Source organism: Strix uralensis, chromosome 4 (assembly GCF_047716275.1).
Source record: "Strix uralensis isolate ZFMK-TIS-50842 chromosome 4, bStrUra1, whole genome shotgun sequence".
NCBI classification, from domain to species: domain Eukaryota; kingdom Metazoa; phylum Chordata; class Aves; order Strigiformes; family Strigidae; genus Strix; species Strix uralensis.
This window is the reverse complement of record NC_133975.1, coordinates 105,912,359-105,932,901: the sequence shown is the minus strand read 5'-3', so window position 1 is coordinate 105,932,901 and position 20,543 is coordinate 105,912,359. Positions and strand designations below refer to the sequence as shown.

At 35.9% G+C, this 20,543-nt stretch overlaps 1 protein-coding gene across 9 annotated transcripts in view; it reads right to left on the bottom strand.

The window, feature by feature from the left end:
• The window catches only part of MIPOL1 (mirror-image polydactyly 1), a 199,808-nt gene that overhangs the window by 104,186 nt on the left and 75,079 nt on the right, over positions 1-20,543 (bottom strand). The window lies entirely within an intron of this gene.

Here is a 20,543-nt window from a genome sequence, read left to right as displayed (position 1 = left end):
TTCAATTCTATATTTGAGTAAGTTTTAAATAATTGTGGGTTCAATTCATATATCTGTTGTACTTCATTACTGCTGTTAGAAATCTGGGCTCATTTCTAATAGGATTATTTATTTTAAAGGCAGCAAATCTCTCTGGCCTAGTGCATTGTCTCAGTATCTGTTGTAAATTTCCTTAATGCACAGTTTTATTTTTATTGCAAGAAAAAGAGAAAAAGACCCCTTCCCATAAAATAGGGAAATACAGAAAAAATGTACATTTGATTGCAAATATTTTTACAGACTTGAGACATTTAATGTCTGTGTTTATCTCACACACACACAAAAATCACAGATCACAGAATCATGGCTGCAATTCTTTTCCTATGTCTAGCATGAAAATTATGTGTCTGCTGGCATGAACGTGCTAATAAAACTATTGAAAAACTAACACCAATTATGCAGTTTTTTTTCTCTAGCATCTTTTTTTCTCTAACATACATGATCTAAACACCATTTAAAAAAATAAAACCAATCTACTATTTCAGGCATTACTATGACACTTTACACGTTGTATCATGTAAGATCAGCAGGCTTCTCACTTTTCTGCTTTGCCAACACTCTTCTTCAAACCAGTGTTTTTTAATTCCCAATTTGAAAACAGCACAGGTTTCTTACAGTAAATATTATTAAAAAGGCCAAAATCTCAATCTACCTTTAAAACATGATTCTATATTCATGCTATTCCCTTGATTCCAAAAGAGAAGCAAAAATATGCTAAGAGCAAAACCTAGCTATGGGACCATACAGAAAAAGGTCTTGATGTACAGGGCAGGTTGCACAACTAAGGGCATGGGTGCAATCTTACTCGGCTTGCCACTTCAATCCTGTGAAGACAGGACAGTGAAATAAACAGCAGCAGTGGGACTCTGCTGTCATGAGCATATAGAGCATGTGTGTTAAATATACAACACAAGTAACATAAAATGAATGGACCTCCCTATCAAGTCAACCTTGACATGATTACATTTACATCAATCTTGGTAGCATTTTGTAATTAATCTTTAAATTAATTTCCACTAAGAATGTTGATATCTGAAAAAATCTAGGCTTATTCAATCAGCATACTGCTTGAATCCATTTTGAGGGTATCGTTGAAAGAAATGGTGATCTAATTTGACCTTTGCACATAAGTGTCTTAATATGTTGGAAACAATGTATTAACAGAAGATGTTCTGAACTATCGATCAAAATGTATTTATTCCTTGCTGTCTAGGAAGTAAAATCTTTAATTATCCTGTTTGCGAAAGTATTATATAATACTCTTAAATGGCAACATTGTGTACGTCTTAATAAAATTTTTATACTCTACAACACTTTGATAGCTGAACTACTTTTAAAACATTAAAATAGCATTCTAAAAGCAAGCACTCTTTTCACAAGAACAAGAGCATATGAAATTTCTGTGTAGTCTTGCTGTAAAAAGTTTTAAAAATAGAATTTAAAACAATGCAGCCCTTCTATTCATTTGAGCCAACATTTTTTGAATTCTGTGTCATTGGTTGTTAGCAAGGTCCAGTAAAAATAGATGTTCTTTAAAAGAACATGTGTTTTTATTGGTTCACTCCAGGGCTCTAAAATGCCAACAGCTGCAAGTAAGAAACTGGATTTCCTTCTAAAAACATATAAAAATACTTTTTGGAGCACAGTGAAGAAAAGACATCGTCCAATTCAGTACTGGCAAAAAGGAAATGTTGGATGTATCCTTTTAAGAAAGCTGAAAGCTAAAGGAAGTGTTTCATTTAAAATATTATAAATAAGAATGTCTAAACCCTGTTATCCCAAACTTGTGAAAATTCATACTTGTGAAACCTTCAAACAGAATCCTCTTAAAGTCAGAGACAAAATATTTTGTGCAACACAGGTTGACTAAATATCTGATCTGAGGTGTAATTGTGCACTTAAATGGAGGTTCCCATGAATTGAACACTTTATGAAAGATGGGCTGTTAATTGAGAAAACTGCTTCTTTACCTCAGATACTTTTGAGTACATCAAGGAATACAAGAGTAGTGTAGATGGATGTCAAAGAGAATATGCCTTGATCAGAATGCTAAAGACTTTGCTAAGTAAAGGATATTAGGTAACATGTCATTTTATAAAGGTTTCACACAAACAATACACCAAGAATTAGCTTCATTGCGTGGTCTACTGTGTGCATTCAGAGTTCTGTAGCTAGAGAGGCAATACTGAAGATAAAAAAAAGAAACCAAAAACCCAACCAGAAAAGGGTTTCCTCTCTTCATTCAAATGCTCATGTTTGCTCTCTCTGAATATATTTCCCTTCAAGTCTCCCACCTTAGCTAGCCTCATTCAGGTGATAACGTATTTGTCAGACAGTGAACCTCTTTAAGCCAACTCCAAGTGTTCCTTGAGCAACCATCAGTGCCCAACTGTACAGTTTTCACTACAACATCATCCATTCCCAGCAACAGGCACTCAATCTGCTTTTTAACCATACTTCCACAGTGCAATCTGACTGTACTCTTCTAAATGCACTCATGCTTTCCAAACAAATTCCCCTGTACCCAACACTGGATATATCACAAGCAGTTAAGACAAAATGAAAAGCAAAGCAGGTAACATACTAAAAGGATAAGAAGAGACTCAGACAGGAAAGAAAGGATAGACAGCAAGTACACCTGTTCTTCCCTTCCATCTTCTAATTTAAACCATTAGGCTACTGGTGAGCCTTTTTAAATGAGCATCTGCTAACACAATTCAGCAGAATGAGGATGTTTATGAGAGGCACCAGTTCAACCCACAGCGGGTGCTGACCCCTTTCAGTGACTATACAGGTGGGAGGGTCGAGAACACCGCAGGGAAAATCCAGACAAACTGCAAAAAGGAGAACCTGCTAAAGCGGACACTGATGGAAAGGTCAAGAAGTGGACCAGGAGAATATCACTGAGTAAAGTCCTTGAGGCTCGCCCAGAAAGAGACTGTTAAAAGATGGTCCTAGTTTCAGATACACAAAAGGAGTAAAGATGGTTTACAATGAATTGGGTATTTCAGAAGATAGAAAAATCAATGCAGATAACCACTTAATAGTGTTTGGCCTTTACTAGAAAATGAGGTTGCATTAACATATCAAACATAACTTTAGCACTTGTATAAACAAATCATCTTTAACATGCTGCCAGCTTTTCATCATTTGCTTCTTCAACTTGAACCTATAACACGTTAACACATTGTTATGGTACCTGCCATGTCTACACAGATTGATAAGTTATTTTTTGATCATTACTTAACATGATTATTCAGTGAGGTGTTCTGGAAGTAAAAGGTACAGACATTACACAAGAGTAAAGTAAAATCTGCCAGCCACTGGAGAAATAACATCAGTAGGGACAAAGATGGAATGCAGCAAAGCATTAACATCGAGCAGAGCAACCCCTTGCCCCCAACCACTTGGTCCCCATGCAGTTTGTTTATATGAAGACAACACCTATCCCCAGAGGCCTCATGCAGAAGCATATCTAACTCTCTGTTACTCAGGTCAATATGACTGTTCATGTGGTTTCGAAGAGACATAAATGTTTTGCTACACCAGGGTCCCTCAGTCTCATCTCACTGAACTAGATAGTAATGTCAAGTACATTACTCATTTTTGTATTTCAGCGCAGATTTGACCCAGAGAAAGGGTACCATGACACTCCTTGGCTGAGGAAACAACAGCTAAAGCTGAATGTAACAGAAAACCTTAACGCCTCCTTACTACAAATGCAGTCTTGGTGGCTTTTACATCTATATCTGCTGTTAATAGTACTATATAGCATACAGTGTTTTCCATCATCATTCACTGAAAGAATCCAAACCAACCCCTCCTGAACTTATGGCAATATGCTAGGGAAAAAAAAAAGAGTCAACACATCATGCCATTTATCTGATAGGAAAAAAAAGGAATTGATTTGTCTCCGTTAACACTGATATGAGGGTCAAAGTCTAATGAAACAAATGTACTAGGACTAAGATGAGGCCAAATTCTGCACAAAGTTCTTTCCTGACTTCTGAATTACACTTGATTGTCTCATCTAATTAGTACACACAAAATATAGTATTTTATGAAAATATATTTGTTCCTCTAGAGTGCTTGTCAAAACCTGCAATGCTTATAATCTTAAGAATCAGCACTGGCATAAACACACAAGACTCCACTGACGAGATTGCTGAAAAAAAGGACAGTATGTAGATGGAGGTACTGCAACGTGCTTGCCCTGTTCTTGTACTCTTCCTGAAGCTTAGACTATTGGCTGAGTGGGATCAGGGTCTTTGGTCTGATCTGATCCCATACAATCAGTCTTACATGGTCTCTGTAGTTTAATATTAGATCTTGTACATAACCACAGCCTCCCACAAATAGCTTAATTCTGTTATTAAATTTAAGGTAACATTTTTATTCAAGTCAGACAAAAATCAAAAGTGAGTGCTTAGTCACTTACCATGGGTCAGCTGGTGAACAATTACTTGACTGTATCAGAGCCTTCACATTAAACAGTGAGTACCTGATTACATTCTGTGGACTTTTATGCATGAAGACCTTGCTGAACTGGGATCTCAGTTAGAGAAGTAGTGAGAAATAAAAATAACCTAGCTCCTAATGAATAATTTGGGAAAATGGTTTATGTCCCCAAATTATGGGAAACTAGTAGTCCATCTAAATGGCATATGAACTATTTTCCAACATGCATTTTTTTCCTTTATGCATTTTAAACAAAATGCTCATCAGCAAAGTAAATGACACATTGTATCTTGATGGAAAATACACAAATACCATTAAAATATGAGCTTATGGGATACCAAGATACTACTACTACAAAACATAATATGTTCAGATAAATTTTGAAATTAGTTAACACATATTCACTGCAACGAATAACTGAAGTATGAATAATCGTTCTAGACACCAAACATGAAAAAGATGAAGAAACATGGCTTCTCTTTCACCTGTTATATTTTTTAAGTCATGACATGTGGAAACATGAATACATTAAACAACCACATGAAGCAAACAAAACCAAGTCAACTAATTCTTCTCTTAGTTTATTATTTTGTTCACCTCTTCTTACTTCATTTACAATGATCTGCGCTTCAGAGTAGCTCCCAGCTCAAAGATGCTGAATAGAATGCAAGTGTTCTCAGTTCAACGGTTCTTCTCTTCCCCTCCCCTCAATATTTTTTTTTGAACAGTCTGCCCCTTGTCCCAAATTCATCACGATTTCTGGAGAGGCAAACATCTTGCACCACTTGGATGCTGCACAACTCTTTCCTTTGCAGACAAAAATAATACCAAAGTCATCCAGTCAAAACACAAACCAACCTTTGGTGTCACTGTGAATTATGTACTTTGAACTGCAGATGTTTGGAAGCACTTATATTTATATAAATATATTTTATCCTTTTTCTTCTAAAATAATAATTTTAAAAGAAATAAAGAAAAATGAGTTTCTACATAATAATCACTAGAAGGATTTTTCCATTAAATTATAATTTTGAATTAAAGCTTTCTAACCTCTGAAAGAAAGGACTTTTCTTCAAAGTTCTGGCAAACCATCAACAAATGTGTTTAAATGATTATTTATACAATGCCCAGCAGCTTAGAACTACTGGGATTTCAAGAAAGAGAAGTGCTTTTGTAGAGCTTAGACCTCAGGAACATATGCATCTTTAAAAATGTATATTCTATTAGTAAGAGAAACACTTAAATGTAAACACCTTTTTTGCAGCAGTGCAATGGTGTCTTGCTCCATCAGAAGTCACAAAAAGAAATGCATTCAAATACAAATGAAACATTTTTGTCTTCTGTGTCACTATAAGCCAGTTGGAACCTGCAGCTAATAATACAGGCAGATAATATGCTGTATACATGGCTTAGTTTCCTCCTACCATTACTTTCCCTTCTATTTCTGAACACTTCAAAACGCAGCAAAACAAGCTTTCATTTGTTTTTATTTGAACAGTTAAAGGAACTGTAAGTGCACAGAAAGACATTCAGAGAATTCTGACAATAAAGTTTAACCGTTTCCACTCTTCATGTTAACAATCCTTACATGTGCATTCAACAGCACCGAGTAGCCCTTTGATACTCACCCACCCAACTCCATTCTCGATATATTCTTACACTTCCTTCCAGTGATGACATATCAAAGATCAAGACAAGCTTGATCTACTTCTCAAAGAGCTCAGCACACACAGGTTTTCCTAATCAATCACTCATTATAAAAATGTGCAAGGAGAAGAGAAAGGAAAACATGATGTTCTCAAGCTATATGTGATTCACAGGTCATTTGAGCAGGGTTCCAGTACTGGACTACCACGGCTCTGCTAACAGCGGTTACTGACAGACTCCCGATCTGCAGGAGGAAACATAACAGTGGGAGCTGCTGAAGCCACGTAACTGGGTCACCTTCAGGGTTTCCTGTATCCATTGCATGTAAGTTACCAATCTTATGTCACCTCTGATACATTCTTTATAGTCATTTCTAATCAGAACATAAACCCGGTAACCTGGAGTCAAACATTTATTCATTAGGCTGTACTGGGTCTGAAATTAAGCAAAAATGCATTCAACTAACCCAAGAGGTTTTTTTTTTTTTCCCCCTAATTGCCTGTCATATATAAATAAGTGACTTCTGCTTTACATGAAAGTCACATTATTAATTCAATTTTTTAATTTCATGTCTATAAGTCTAATAAATAATGTATAAACTAAGCATGTAAGCTGATGAGTAGTATGCAAGGTTCGTATGCTTGCTCACACACACACCCCCCACTGCAGAGTTGTAAAAACACTAGGAACTGGCACAGTACAGTGAACTTCATATAGTTTGCATGTCAGCGTGTTATATTCAAAAGCAAAGGAAATTACCAATACTCCCAAATAATTCAGCAAATAGAAAATACTAATTAAAATATTATAAGAGGAAAGGATAATTCAGGAATGAAGATTCTGTTTTAAAAGCAATGACAAAAAAATTTTTTAAAAAGTAAATCTTTTAATCTAAATTCTAAATCACTGAATAAAGCTCTGTAAGTACAATAATACTTAGACTAGGATCAGTTCTACTTTCAATGCATGGCAGCAATTCCAGCATACAGATTCAAGAGATGATTTCAGAGTAGAAACTTCTGCATAGAAAATTATTCACAGTGACTAACCTTAACATCTTTAAAAACATTTAGAGAATAAAATTACACAACACCAAAGAGGTCTTGGAATAAATTAGCCATTAAAACAGGGCATGTATTAGTATACTATTTGCAATAGAACCAAGACTGAAATACTCTACTGACTACCTGAAATAATTTCCACCCTAGTTGAGTAGTAAGTAGTACTGCAAGAAAGGTCCCAAAGAAGCCAGTCAGAGCAGCTGAATATTAAAATACTATTCTGACCTTCTTCTACTTATGGTCTTAGTATCCATTTTCCAAGTCAATGCAACTCCCACATACTCATTTACGTACTATTTTGCAAGGCAGCTTTGGTCATTCTAGACTCCAGTGCTAACTACTGTGCAGTGCGTTAGCACACTGAGCTGTAATATTATGAAATGGGTTACTGCAGTCAGAATATTTGGTAAATGCAGATAACCTGCTATACCACTTATTTTTTGTCTTCAGTTAGATAGGGACAGATTCCTCAGTAGACAGCCACCTCTTCATCTCATGGGCTCAAAAAAGAATCACATTTTATTTCTGCAGATTTGTAGATCCTACACACGTTCTTTCTAACATGGAAATATAATCACAGAATCACAGAATGGTTGAGGTTGGAAGGGACCTCTGGAGGTTATCTTTCCCAATCCACCTGCTCAAGCAGGGCCACCTAAAGCCAGTTGCCCAGGACCACATCTAGATGGTTTTCGAATATCTCTAATGAGAGAGACTATAAAAGGACTATAAAAGACTATGTATTCTTAATAAAAGGAAGGAACACAAATTTCAGAAAGCCATGAAGTTATTTTTTACTATTTTGCTTTTTTATTTTTCCTCCTTCACTGTTGAACGAAGAAACACAAGTCTTCCCTCTCCAGTTTCTTTAGTCTCTGCCTCCTTCAAATATAGCATCTTTCCTCCCTTCTTTTGCACAGCAGAATGTAGACATAAACTAATTCTCAATTCTCATCTTGGCCTGTGTGAGGTCCATTCCACTGCACTGTCTCACTTTTGTCTACATTTTTGCTTCATCTTGTTCCCATAAATACTGTCTTTATTATGCAATTCTCCCCAGTAACACTTCTTTAATTATACAAGTGTTTGGTGATGTTATAACTCTTGATAATGAAACATGGACTAATCACTTAAATGAAGTTAATAAATAGGACTTCCTTGTTTTATGGGATGAGAAACTATCACAGAAAGTTTAAGAAGCTTAATGAACCAACATGATCATGTCAGAACTGGGATTACTACACCCAAAACCTTTGCTTTACTGACTTGACCAAATGATATGAAACTATTGCTTCCTGTGGCCACGTGTTTTGCTGGCTCCTCAGAAGAGTAGTTAGTTCCATTACAGCCAGATGGCCCGTGGCCAAGAGACAGCTTGTCAAACATCTGACACAACACACCATGACAGATAGCTGACAGTTGCTTTTGTTTAAAGCCTTTCCCCCACCCCCAGTTAATCTGCAGTGTTGGTACTCAAAAAATATAGAGTAGAATGGAGGTAGTGAAGGTGTGAAAGATGCATGAAAAGGAGATATTTTAGAAAGACATATTCACAGATTGATCTTCCAACTAGATCTAGAAATTAGGAATCTGATTCTCAGATATATGCAAGGCACTCATCTGCTGACAGAGGTATGTTTTTAGAAAGTGTAACCTTGTTTAATTGAACGTAACCAACATTAGTTGACAAGAAAACAAAATTTGGTAAACAATCTGTCATTCTAATGAGCTGGCTTTCAAATAAACTTCAATGGATTTTCTTAAAATCCATATGCAAACAAGACTATTGCCTAAACCTTAAGTTGGCATTTACTGCACAAAAGGACAGGAATACTTCAGGCCCATTTTTAAATATCATCACATTATTCAAGAAAACAGTATCATTGATCACTGTATAGATGCCACAGCTTTTTAATCTCTTTATTCGGATACTGTAATCATAGGATTGCAGGTGTTCCTCGTAGTACACACTATCTGTTCATTCTTATAGATACCATACTCTCAACTGAGTCATCAGTTGCTTAAGTAGCAGTTTTTTGATTTTTTATTCTGTAATGTGATCTCCCCAAACTTCTTTAACGTGTAATAAAAGCTACTTTAAACTAGATATTATAACAAACTAAAAGAGCTGACTAGGTAGGTGAAAACACAAAACTGCAGATATGTCAGGGACGACGAACACTTTTTGAATAAATGACCTGAATCAGTAGTATTTGCTCTTTCTTCATGGAAGCAACACGCTTTTTGAGAAAACTTCAATACTAAAGATCACAATTATCTGAAAGCAATATTGATATCAGTGTTTTAACAGTCTGAGAATAAGTGTGAAAATGGAGTAACTAATTATAAATCTTCAAATGTTATCGTGAAACCAGTTTCTTTCTCACCAATACAGAGATCTAGGTTACAGCAAACATATAAAATTTATATTTCAGATATCTTTTCAAATTGCTAATATGTGCTGAAAAGTGGAATAAAAATATTTAAAAAAAAATCAAGACATTAACTTCGCACAAGCTTAAAATTAATCATACACAGAAGACAAAGACACCCCTCAAAGAAATGTTTAACAAAGTAAACAAAAGCTCTGCAAAGCTAAAACAAAACCACACATTTAGAAATTACGTATTGCTCAGCTTCAGAAATACTGAGAAATGTCTGTATGATTTCGGGGTATGAATAAGACTTTTCGAATATTAAGTAGTGGCTGAATCTGAAGATTTTACCTCTGTAACAAGATGTAGTTTTAGCTTCTAACTGAAGTGTTTTACAGGGATCGATATGACTAGCTACCCAACTAGATGCAGACTTCTCAAGAGGATTGACCATGCAGCTTTGAATTAACAGCCACCTAAAAGCTTTTAGATATGTTACTGAAAAGCAGAAATGCTTACACCTAAAATCAACTGCCTTTGACATGAGCAATTACCAACACTGGCCTCATCCAACTTGAAGCTTCCTGGCAATTCCATCCCTCATGTGTAGAGGGTAGGACACCCTAAGCAGAAAAAAAATAAGAAAAACACAAAGATAGAAGAATGTTATGACAACTTCTGAAAGCAAAGTGATGGGCCTGCCTGCCAAAACAAACAAAATGGGTAAAATGCATGACTACTGCTGAGAAGTGTCTGGATACCATAGAAGACAACACACACAACATTAAGACAACATAACGAGACACACAGCTGCTGGCTAGCCCTATGGTAGAAAGCAGACTGATATGGCTATTTAGCACAAGGGATTAACAAGGATTTTGCTGTTTCTTCTGGGAGACTGGCACTGGATGTTTTTATTTTCACAGTGAGGTTTTCAAGACTAGTTCTGCAGACTGAGATTCAGTTAAAGTCCTAACATTTTGATTGTGAATGGGATCTTAAGCCATGAGCCTGAAAAAGTGCTTGCAGATTGAGAAGGAATACTTTGTCTCAAAGCTACAGAAGATGAAGGAGGTAAACTCACAGAGAGGGCTGGTGTTCGCTCCTGTCCTGAACACAACCCAGCAGAGCTCTTCCAGGCAAAAAAGAGTGAAATCTATTGTTTACTAAAGTTGTTGGGATTTATAATACAATCAGTGAGGTATGAAATTCCTCATCATTATTACAAAGTGACTTGGAAGGAAATCCTACCTGTCAGTGACAAGTCATCTCATGAGACAGCTAGGAGCAAAGTGTTCATAGCCATTCTTCTGATATACAGCTTTACTCTGGTTTTTGGGTTTTATCTAAACTTTGGTAATACTTCTGCAGATAGTAGAGAAAGGTGTTACAGCTGATTAAGAAATAAGCAACTCAGCATAACTGAAAGATGACCAGTAACTGCAGCAAAACTTCAGTTAATATACTTAGATTTACATTTTCATAGCTGCTAATTCATTAACTACAGGTAATGTCAAAACTCGTCTCTCTCTCAGGTAGCTATCAATTCTATGTTATCAACAATATAAAGTATACATTCAGAAGCATTACTGCCAAATATCCTGCAAACATTACACCAATGAAATATCCTGTAGTTAGCCACTTGTATTCTGTATTTCTGATAACAATTCCAGAATTGCAAAACATTGTCATACTTTTATGATTTAATACTGTTCTTCATCCACAGCTAATGTTTTTTTGTTATAGCTAAAAGTATGATCTTTCACACAATCACAGCTTCTTAAGGACCTTTAAGTGTTTCTACATATTTGAATGGTGACATTCAAAAAGGTATTTTCAATACAGATGTAAACTATAAATCAGAATATATTTTGTGCTGACTTTGTGTACACCCACAGCATACTCAACAATAAATACCTTAAAAATGCTACTGAAAAGAATGACAACAAAACATCAGAAAGTATTAACAAGTTCCCTAACAACATCTTACAATCACATGCAGACCACATGCAATAAGAAAGCCTGTCCTTCATTCGCAATAGAGGGTAATGGAAGCTAAATTTTTCCTGTTCTCAAGCAACTCAGCTTGAAAAATAATTAACAGTGAATAAACAGAACATGGAAAAGAGGGTAAATCCTAGATACTCACCATCTGAAGCACGAAACAGTAAAGCCATACAACAAACAAATGTAGGCATACTTGGTGAATGAGACATAGATAAGTTAATGCTACTGTGAAATCATTATTTCATAAAGGGAATATTGATAGATTTTCTTCCACTTATTTTTTTTTTTTTTTTTTGCCAGGGCCATTACACACTTTAGACCAGAATATGTAAAATAACTTCATCAAGCCTGATGAACTTCCAGAAATTGATTAATGGCTTCACAACCAAAAAAGAGGTCACAATGTCCAGACTAAAGCAAGAGGGAAAATGCTGTGTGGCAACTGTTACTTGTTCATTTAAAAACAATTAAAAATCTAGAAAGAAAGTGAAGTAACAAAAATGTTTATTAAGTTCTACATTTCAGTCACAATCATCTACCATTCTGTTGAAAACAAGTAATAAGCTTATCATCATTACAATAATTTTTCTTTACATCCTCTTTTACTGCCAGACCTAAACTTTCTTACTCACCAACTCTCTTTATCACTTAAAACACATGTTGAATCATAAGGATGACTGTGGAGGGTATTGCAATGCTAGAAGATAGATCAATATTTCACTTTTAGGGACTCTGAGGAAAAAAAAATGAAGTCAACAAAAATCAGCTCTATCCATTCTTCTTAGCTCCATGTCCCACAATATCCTCAGTCAACTACTGATGTTGTGGGTAGTGGCATGATCAGCAATATAGTTTGGCTGCTATTCTTTGAAGATATCTCCACTGCCCAGTTAAATCCAAACTTTACATTCTGTGTGTCACTTTATTTGTGATCTATGTTACTAGTTTGAAACTATTTCTACTTGAAGGAACTAAGTTCATTTATGTCTTGTGAACAGGTCCAAAATCTTTGCCAGAAAAGTCTGCGTACAAAGTAGTCTAATAATTTTCAAAGTAGAAAGGCTGAATACAAACGTGCTGGAATACTTTCTCCAAGAACACTGATAGCTTTTACTTCCCTTTAGCTATTTATTTTTTTTAATAAATCTGATTCTCCTTCTTGAAGTCATCTCATTTTTATCCTTCATTTCATGTAATACACTAGCAGAGCTTTAATGTAACTAATTTTTAAAATATTTTATTGGACTAACTGTATTTAGATTTATTTAACTATATTTATATTTATTACTACAAATAATGAAGCACTGAACTTTTACCTAAAGTTCTTAATGAGTCTCAGAAATTTTCACTGAAGAAACAGTTTGCATGCTACTTTGCACTGGGAGTGCAATTTGTAATTTCTCTTACCTGTCTCTACTTATGCTTTGTTTTGCACCATGAAGTGCTATCCGAGAACATGAACTAGATTCCTTTTTTGATTAAAGCAAACTCAAAGATGCACTCCAGGAATGCACCCAGTGCATTCCAACGCAAATGCGTATTCAGTTCATAGGACTTGACTACAGCTAGTCCAAAGTAAAAAACAAACAAACAAACACAAAACCAAAAAAATGGAACACCCTCCCCCACCCCGAAACGTGTTAATGTGCATGTCAGATGCTGCCAACTATTTCATACTCCAGACCCATTCCTATTTGTTCACACTACTTGCTAACACAATCAACCACAAAGTTGCAACTGTGAACATCCAAGAAGTGGCAAGTGGGTAAAAGCAAGGAGTGAAATGAACACACGGGTCAGACACGTTAAACTTTTCAGACTCCACATTAAATATAAACGTGAAGCACAAAATCTTGTTTGTCATCTATCAAAAGAATTTTTATGCAAATGCATCTGGGTATCCAAAATAACAAAGTATTTTTGCAGAAAGTTTTCTTAGAAAGTTGCCTAAGAAAACCACCTTTTAGTATAAAACACACAGATGGATTTTTTTTCTTTTTTCATTTTTAAGAAAATCAGAGACATTTTATCCAACAGGTAAGCAAACTGAAATCTGATTCAACACTCAGTACCTAACTTGAAACTGTGAAGTGTTAAGTACCATGGAAAACTTACTTTAGGTACCTCTACAATAGTTCCGTTACCTGTAGAACTTATTGCATGCACGGTGACTCAGTGTCCTCTTCAAAGGGAATACTATTTGAATTCTGCTTGTATCACATTGGAAATTTCCTCTATGTGGTGTTGCTACTGAAACAGATGATCAATAAGCATACAAAACATTTTTCCTCTCTTTCATCCTAGGGCTTTGACATTAAATATTTAAATTCATTTTAGAAATTGGTTTGGAAGTCTAAGCTGTGTGAACCTAGAGCTTAGCACCTTGATAGATGAGTCAAATAGCAACTAATCAAACAAGCCTGCATGCAAATTTCCTGTCATTTTCAAAGGGGTGATGAGTTTCTAGGTACTGAAGAGATCAATGTTCAACTAGAAATTCATTAAAGTTTACAATTAAAGACACAAAGCTTGATCATGCCCTCAAATACTATGCAGACATGTATTTTTTGAATTCTGCACAACACACTGTTTGCAGAGGAACAACAGGTGATTTAACAATGCAAACAATGATGTGTCTCAGGGCATCATTCAGCCAGAACCTTATGGCAGTAAAAAGAAGAAATGTAGTATCAATTAAAAATTTTCTTCAGAAGTTCAAAAAGACAAATGATAATCCCTCTCTTCAAGGAAACACTGCATTAACATTTACATATTTACTCATACTTCGCATGCATGGACTAAATACAGAAGTTTGGTATAAGAGCTCCTTAGGGTCGTTTCCTTCAGATCCTCCTCTCCATCCCACTAATGACCTGCCAGCTGACCTGCACTCCCAGCTGTGAGAAGCATTAACTCAAAAACCACAAGACCTCATATAACCAGAGCCTTGCTGAAGTCAAACTAAGGCACAAGCTGCAAAATACTTTCACTAGTGAAATTCTGACTCCAGTGAAATCAAAGGGAGTTTCATGCCCTACTAACAGATACCTGCCTACAGAGAAATCACAGCCTCTGCTACATCAATGCAAGAGACCAACTGACACTACAGACACAGATGTGTCATGTCCCCAAATCTTCTCCCATCATCCTGTCTGAACATCTCACCTCTCCTCAGCATTCTTAATGCCTAGAGAACCAAGAGTTATATACAGTGATCAAAGAAAACAGAGTACCATGACAAAAGATTAAACAGGTGTTATTCTTTTGGGGAACATTCTACACAAATCAGAAAACCCAATGTAAGACATCAAGAGGATTCTGTTTGGCCAGCTTCCTCCCTATTTTAGTCTCAAGTGGACTAAAATTCCTACTTCAGAAGAAAAAAATACTTCACACATTTTCTGAACATAGCCAACTATTTAATTATTTCCCTGGAAAATATTCATGCTTCAGCTAGCACAAATATATTCGAGGTAGAGAGTCAGAGCATACCTAATAGTCTTAGAAAGTAAAGAATTATTGTAATTTTTCAAGCTGGGTTTGTTTTTAGAAGAAGTAAGCAGCCAAGTAGGGAAGAACCTACCCTTTTGTGAGATGTAAAAGATTTTTGATGCTCTTCAGCATCACTCCCAATAGTTTTGCTCCATGCCTCCCAACTACAGCAGACACTGGCTCTGGTGCTTTGAAAATTCGGTAACCAGTGAGATTCACTTGGTTTATTCTGAGAAGCAGCAAAGAAAATATGGGTTTAACTGTGTTCAGTATAACATGGACTTCCTAAAACATGAATTTAGTCAAACTTTCAAAGGATTATCTTTATTTAGGTACACAGGAAATGAAATGTGACATTATATAGAACCAACCATTCCAGTACAACACAATGAAATCAAAAACTAATATTGCTAATCACAACAATTGTCATATAACTTGGATTTTTGTGATCTTTCTTCAGGATCCCTTTACTCAGCATGACCTCCAAAGAGACATCTGTGAGGTTTACCTGAGGCCACTGATGTGAATGCAATAAAATTTCACAACCATTTCTTCAACTCCTGTTTCTTTTCTCCCTGCAGTCACAGTGCAACTTTTGATGTTAAATCTCGATTATTTTTTTTTTTAAATTTATTCTCTATTTTATTCCATATCCCTATTGATTTCTCTCAGGACTTGGACTAAATTTGCAGGGCAAAAGGGGCATCTTGTAGACAGCTCATGTCTCTCTGTTTAACCATCCTGCTGGCAAGTAATTTTCCCATGCCCATTCATCTGCCAGCTCTCAGAGAAAAGCACTGCAAATGAGGGCAACAGGAACTTGCTGTTGCCTGCCCAAAGGAAACCAGCCATAAGAGCATGGTCCTTATATCCTCAAATTATAATAAACATCTTTACCTTCACTTCCCTCCTCAAATAAGCCCGTGACTAAAATCATCAGTACCCCCCAGCAGCTACCTGGTTCACAAACAACTGTGAATACAGTATCCTACCTTTTCTCTTCCTATTCCCAAATACCAGTGGCAAAAGGGAAAAGGTACTAGGGGAAGCATCCTGGCAGAGTAGCTAGGAGGATACTGTCAAATGTGCTCCTGCCAACCAAGAACTCAACTGGTATCCTTAACCAGGAAGTGTCAAAGGGTACCAAAACAGAGAGTTTAAAACCGAACTGCTAATTCAAATTACTAAAAATAACATCCCAAACTGTGGTTTGGGTTGCAAAGGGATCAACTCTATCCTATGATGAGAGTCATGAGACATTGTAACCTGTCACCTGAGTATTCCCCAATTAAGGGCCCAAGATCTGTAAGTAATTTTTTTTTCATTTACATATGCTTTTGTTGTTTTTACACTTCATATAGTTCTTGGGTTTATTACTTCAATAAGACCTGTTCACTCATGTGTGCTGAGAATGCCTTAATGCTCTGTGAATCACAGATAACACAGAGCTCTACACCTTATTTGGTGTAAAAGGAGGGAAATTGCTTCAGCAGAATGTAAAAAAAAAAAAAAAAAAGAGTTAGTAAGAAGGTGGCTTGTTGTAAAAGTACAGACATTTATCAGTTATTAGTCATTAGTCGAAACTGATAATGATGGGCAGTCAAGCATAGAGCTTCTCATCTTTGTTTTCAACGATGATAAGTGCTGCCTGCTGCCAAACAGTGCCTCAAAATGGAGAAAGGTACTTAAACTTGCTTCAGATGAGCAACTGGGTGCATGCCAATTTTTTACATGAACAGTCATAAGCATGTTCCTGCACAGCAGGATGTGATCAAACTATTCAAAGCTGTAAAACCAGGTTTGCTTGCCAGTTATGTTATTGCTTCAAGATCAGTGTATTACAGACGATACTTTGCCAGCCTTGAAACCACTGTTTTTCCTTACAACAAATTCTACTCCTTTAATATTTAAAACTCTGTATAGAACTGACTGTTCCCAATTTAAAAAAAACAATTTACAGAATGAAAGTTAGGACTGAAAACATATCAAACACACAACCTCCTGAACTATAAGCCATCTCTTATTTAGCTTTAAAAAATCACTTCCTTCAAGCTGTACTAATTAAAATGTCCCCTTTCTTCTCTAAACCAGAAGAAAAGTAATTGTAATGACTTACCCAAGTCCTCAGCTTCTGCTGCCAACCCTGTAATCATATTAACATTCCTGTTCATAAGGTGTGATGTGGTTAATAGGTGGTTGCTAGTTTGAGACATTGCACTGTATTGCCTCCTGCTGGAAACCACTTCTTTAAAGTATTTTATGAAGATCATGCAATGTGACTATGCCATATGTAATTTTTATTAAATGTGTGTCACTAGTTGGATTACTCAAGCAAGAAAGATTTTTGAAGAAAGGCAGAACTGTAGTACAACTGGACAAATAAGTTTTTCCTTGAACAGGTTAAGACAAAACCGAACATTACAGAAAAAAATCGGATGTTTTATTTCTCATGACAGTCAGCATCTTTCTCCATTTTTCTTTCAGAGGATCAGACATAAAACAGACTCAAGCTCCCCAGTATAACACCATATCTGTTCGCTAACAAACATATCTTAGCAAATACAACCAAACAGTTGAGTTTGTTTTTTTAAGGGGGTTGGTACTGGAGAAGATGGATGTCAATGTTTAGCCACGCTTTAGTTGTTTGTTTTTTATTCACTTGAAAATACATACTAAAAGTAGTATCAAATATTTGAGTTTATACCATTTTATTTGTTTTCACACATACAAAAAGTAGTTTGCATATTTGCTCAGCAATCTAGTGAATGATCTAAGATTACATACACATGCAGAGCTCAATACAGTGACAGAAGTGCCTCTATCTGCTTCCTAGTAAGAAGTAATATTCAGGTTTGAAATCTCAAAAAAATAGGCAGACGTTCTTGGGTGGTATGGCTGAAAAAAACATGTTCATGATCCTTCCAAGACATGGACAGCGCTCTTCATTTTTTGATTCAAAAATTATTCAAGTAAAATTCAAATAGAAGAATCACAACTAGCTAACCATTGTCACATGTGCTGCAATAGCAGTCCAGTTAAATGCAACTTAACAGTATAACTACCAGAAAAACTATTGCAAAACTGCATTTCAAAGACTAGTTGAAAGTAATCTGTATTTACTAGGAAACACACAGTTTATAGAATGTCCATTCTCTAGGAATGTAACCTATTCCTTACTTGAAATCAAAGCAATGTGTTCAAGCGGTGAAGGCTTTTGGGTTATTGTTTCTTACTGAGCAAAATCAGAAATCCTACAGGTAAAACCCAAAAACCTAGATACTACTTATATTCACTGTGCTCAATCATCAAACGCCAGGCTGTTGTGAAGAAAACCATAAAGAAGGATAGCAGATACAGCTTCATTAAACACAGTCAGTCCAAACCCTTATTATCATATAAGCCGTTCTCTGTCATATGGAACCAGTTATGGCGGTCCCTCAAATGACACTGCTGTCTCCAGCACCACACACAGCAAGCAGAGAGCAACATGGTGTTCACACAATGCATCATGAAGCATTTAGCTTCCATTGCCCAGTGACCTCTGAACTTCAAAAATGTCTCTTCCAGAGGACAGCCACAGCATGCTAATGGTTTACTCTATTTCTGCTTTGTCTCAGCCTGTTCTTATCAATCCCCCCTCATACTTGATGTCACCTCCACCAAAAAGATTTTAACTTGCAGATGTTATGAATGCCTGAGGCGACCTCAGATCTAACTTCCAATAATTTGTATTTGTTATGCTAAGCATATACATCCCCTGAATTATATCTAGTCCCTTTGTGGTCTAATGTAGGAATCCCTCTTCTATTGTTCTTGCTGTTAGCACTGTAATAACTACCGCTATTGCAATGTTAACAAAAGACTACTAATAATTCAAGTACAGTACGAATTCCCAAGGAATCATCAAGTGAGAAATGCAGGTTGAAATGGTAGCTTCAGTTCCAAGGATCTATTTTCTAGATTCCAGAGTTACAGCCATAAAAGCATCACATATGTGAAAACACAACACATGATCAATAGAGTTCTATTAATAATAATTAATTTAAAACAATGGTATTATAAATTGCAAAGTTATTACAGTAGTACAGCTTAATACCAAATATTTAAATTTTCATTTAGTGGGTATTTATTATTCTATTCATTTTTTTTTTCAGCTGCACTATCTACTTAACATTATCTGTGCTTTTTGCTGACAGGCCTAAAGGTGGTTTTGCTAGTTGTGGCACTTGAGCCACTACTATATAAAATAATTCTCTTTATTAATTTCCAAACTGATTACTTGGAAAAGATTACTCCTTAAACAGGCAGCTTGAAAATCAATTCAATTAAAATGTATATAAAAATGCCTACAATGACATTCTTCTGACATTCATAAAAGTTTTATGGTCCGAGTATGCCTGAAAGTCCACTTCAACAAGGAAGCAAAAACTGACAAAACAAAAATAAAAATATCGAAAGATCCTTCTCTATTGGTGAAAGATTTTCTCTTATGAGCTGCTCACTTTTTAAATGCCCTGTACAAAGAAGAAAGAACATAAACTTTTGGCAGGACTGTTGGATGTTTCCTAGTAGCTACGCTGCTCATCATTATTGTAAAAGCAAAAGAAAGTAGACTGAAAAACATCTTCAAATTAACAACCTATGCAGGGCATACTGAATGCACACACAAAATATTTTAAGGACCAGGCTGATGGGGCTTTCAAGGTTAAAGTAGGAGAGAATGCAAAACCAATGACTGTAAAAAAATGAAAATTACAGCGTGCATAGAAGGGACTCTCTTACCAAGAGATTTCTCAATACAACGTAAATTCAATCAAGATTATTAATACCACTCAAGATCACAAAACTAACTTTAAAACTAATAGAATTAGTTAGATGTGGGCTAATTTTGGTAACTCACATTAAAAATCTAAACTTTCAATATTGGAAGAGTCAGATGAAATTTCTTGCCTGGGATAAATACATAAGGACTTTCATCCAGTCTAAAATCTTGTGTTTTCCTAGGAGATATATCCCCTCCTTGGACTGCTTCTCCCTACAGCTTGTTGCTATTGAGATAAATCTAGGTTAAATCCAGGAAAGAAAACTGTGGAGAAAAAAACCAAAACAAAACAGGAAAACTCTTCCATGAGATAGGAAAAGCAAGGAGACTCTCTTCGTGGTGAAGAAAATGAAGACAATACTGTTCTGTGAAAATAGGAAATTGCAGGCAATGAGTGATTTGAGCAGAAAAAGGACCTCAGGTTCTTTCAAGTCATGCAGCAGAAGTGTAAGACTGAGAGTCAAGGACCACATGCTGATTTTTATCTCCTGAATGTAAAGCAAAAAAGGGAGGAATTGCTTGCATTCTTGCATGTGGTACATTATCTTCCTTTAACGTATATTTCTGCCACTTATAACCCCTTACAAATCCTTGAGTCCCAGTTAACTGTCATCCAATGCATTATACCAATACAGCATACCG